Below are 3,660 nucleotides of genomic sequence, written 5' to 3'. Positions count from 1 at the left end.
TACTTAATAACTAAGTCATCTCTGCAGTTCTCGAAACCAGACAGTTTTTCTTTTGAGATGGAGTCTCTTTACGTATCCCTGGCTGTCCTGGAACTCACGTTGTAGACCAGACTGGCCTCCAGTTTACAGAGATCTGCCTGCCTCTTCCTTCAGAGTGCTGGGATTAAAGGTGTGCACCATCACACCTGGCCCCAAACCTAACTCTAACCTCAAATCATTTTCTAGCTTCTACCTCCTGTTTCTTCCGAGTTTCTCACATGGAAGTCCTTCACTTGCTTATCTACTTTCTGTTTGCTCAGTTCGCCACACTGGGCACCTCAGTTTTCTGCTGATGTGGATCATGGGGGTTCGCAACCTTCACCATGCTGGATTCAAAGGACGCTGCTTTTGCTTCGACCGTATTGGAAATCTTTGCAGCAGTTGATGCTGTTGACCATTTAATGTCCTTGAACTCCCTCCTTGGATCTGGTCCACGTTGTTAATTTCTCTCATCTCCTCTCTTACTCTCAAGTTTCTTCTCAGTTTCCTTCCTGGCCTGTCCTTTCTTTTGCTGGCTCCCTAAGCCCTAGCATTTCTAGATAAGTTCAGATCTCCGGCGTTTGAGACCTTTGTGTCTTTTTTCCTTAGTGCTGTTGGGGCCTAGGATATTTCTACTGAAGTGTCTTAAGGAAGTTCTTGCCAGGTTTGAAGTCTGATTTCTGAATTCCACCTCATGTAGTATAGGAGAATATCTTATTCTATAGATTTTCGTTTCTTTTCTTCCTTCCTTCCTTCCTTCCTCCCTTCCTTCCTTCCTTCCTTTTCTCCTTCTTTCTTTCTTTCTTTCTTTCTTTCTTTCTTTCTTTCTTTCTTACTTTCTATTTTTCCAGACAGGGTTTCTTTGTGTAGCCTTGACTGTCCTGGAACTCGCTCTGTAGGCCAGAGATCTGCCTGTCTCTGCCTCCCAATTGCTGGGTTTAAAGGTCTGAGCCATCATCACCCATATTTCTATAGATTTTCTAAATAAAAGCCACCACTCAAAAGTACTAGGGTTTATTACTTTAAATACAAGAAAACATATAAGACAATATTTGGGCTCACAAAATGGCTCAGGCAAGTAAAGGCTTGGTGCAAGACTGATGAACCGAGTTGCATCCCTGGGATCCACATGGTAGAAGGAGAGAACCAACTCCTGCAATTGTCTCCTGTATCACACACACGCACCATAGCATGCATGAGCTCTCACACATATATGCACACAAAATCAATAAGCAAAAATGTTTCTATAAATAAATAAGTAAAAATTAATAAGCCCCCAATAATCACATGTAGTGAAGCATTATTTTTCCCCTAAAAGTGTTAATATGTATGAAAATTCTGTTCTTCCATATAGATGACGTGGGCACCAATTGGCAAGGGATGCTAATTGATTGGTTTATCCAATTTAATAGCATAACTCCATGGATACATTGAGTATGGCAGCATGTGCTTATAATCTCAGCATCTGAAGAGGAACCCAGTATGGAAGACACATATTTTTTTTCTTGTACTATAGCTAATTAGACTAGGGAGGTTTGAATGAGAATGGTCCCATAGGCCATTAGATTGAACACTTGTTCTCTAGTTGGTGGAACTGCTTAGGAAGGCTTAGGAGATATGGCTTTATTGGAGGAGGCGAGTCACTGGGGACATTCCTGTTAGTCCTCTGCCTTGCTGATCAAGATGTAAGCCCTCAGCTACAACGCCAGCACCATGCCTTGTCCACCTGCTCCCTCCCATGCTCCCTGCCATGATGGTGATGGGCTTCTTTCCTTCCAGAACTGTTAAGCCCTAGATAAGTCCCACGTTGCCTTGGTCACGGTGTTTTATAGCACAGCTACAGAAAAGTAACAGTTCTCATCAGACTGTCCGTGTCTCTGGGATTATCTGGAAATATTTCCCAGAATACCTCAGCTTCCTGTTCAATGAGATTTAGACAGAAAATTTTGGTGGGGCCATTTTAGGTGAGTGATAGTCTGACATTTTTCATTGGTCAAAGCAAAAATCTAAAAGCTACTCCCCCAAGTCTATGCCTAACAAATTAATTGATCACTAATTTCTGTGACTTCTACCTTCTGATTTGCAATTTTCTCCATTCCTAATCCCACTGTATGGTCCTTACTCATCATCTCCTGCCTAGGCCACCTTAACTGCTTCCTAATTGGTCTCTACCCTTCCAAGGTTGACCTTTTCTTTTTTTTGTTGACCTTTTCTTAAAGATTTATCTATTTATTTATTATTCATAGTATTCTTCTTGCATGAATCCCTGCAGGCCAAAAGAGGGCACCAGGTCTCATTGCAGATGGTTGTGAGCCACCACGTGGTTACTGGGAATTGAACTCAGGACCTCTAGAAGAGCAGCCAGTGCTCTTAACCACTGAGCCATCCTTCCAGTCCCTACAGTGTTGGCCTTCTATCTATTCTCCCTCAATACCCAGATGATCACATCTGCCATTCTCTCACTTCAAGCTCTGATGACTTTCTACTGCCCTTAAAGTTCTGGACCCTCAACTGACCGTGCAAGACCCGACTTGGTTTGGCCTTGTTCCATCCCTTTTGTCATTTTCTGCGCTATTAACACTTGCCTTTGTCTGCTTTCTGTAGTTATAGCTAAATGCCATGAACGGGGTAATTTACAGATAATAAAGATTTGTTCAGTTTTTATTTCTGGAGCCTTGGTGAAGCTCAACTTGCTTTAGGACTCTGCAGGGTTTCAAGATGGCACAGGGCATCATATGGTAAGAGGAGGGAGTGCATAAAAGAGACACAGTTTGGCTGGGCTGCGGTAGTAACACCTTTAATCCCAGCACTTGGGAGGCAGAGGCAGGAGGATCTTTGAGTTTGAGGCCAACCTGGTCTACAGAGTGAGTTCCAGGACAGCCAGGGATACACAGAGAAACCATGTCTTATAAAACCAGAGAGAGAGAGAGAGAGAGAGAGAGAGAGAGAGAGAGAGAGAGAGAGAGAGAGAGAGAGAGAGAGAGAGAGAGCTCGCATGTGCATGGGCATGTACTTTTCCACTTCTGGAAAATTCCTTAGAAGACAAACACAAGATGAATTAATGAATTTGGTTTGGGCACTGTTAGATGCATCTCCAATCAGTTGTTCAGTATGCTCTGAGTTCATGATTAAAGCTCAGGGGACCATGCTCTTAGGGGTTCTGCCTCTTTTTTATTATTGATGGGATCTGGGTCAGCGATCTGATGACTGCTAAGACCTACCTCACTGCCCACGCAGGGCCAGCAGCGAACAGGAATATAGCAAGCACCCAGCAGTTCTTCCTCATATTTTTCACTCTCATTCTTCACTTTCCTTTAGTGAATTTCTACATGGGAGCCGGGGTGGGGTACTGTGTCACCGCTTTATGTTCAGAGACACAAGCAGAGTGTTAAGAAATATCTCAGTTATGGTCTAGTTTATTCTGTGACTGCGGACAAGTCGCGTTACCCTTCAGATGTCAGCACCTGCCTTTCAAATTCGTGAATAACAATTGTGGGGATTGCACAGTGTTGATCTGAGGATGAATGCATGTAAACGGTTGAACATGGAGCCTGGCACAGAGCAAGCGGTCAATAAATACGCGCTATTATTATCCCCAGGACGTCAAAGAGTGCTGCCACAAGAGCCAGAGAGCAGCCGGCT

This window comes from Arvicola amphibius, chromosome 1 (genome assembly GCF_903992535.2).
Source record: "Arvicola amphibius chromosome 1, mArvAmp1.2, whole genome shotgun sequence".
NCBI lineage: Eukaryota > Metazoa > Chordata > Mammalia > Rodentia > Cricetidae > Arvicola > Arvicola amphibius.
Note: the sequence above shows the minus strand (reverse complement) of the source record.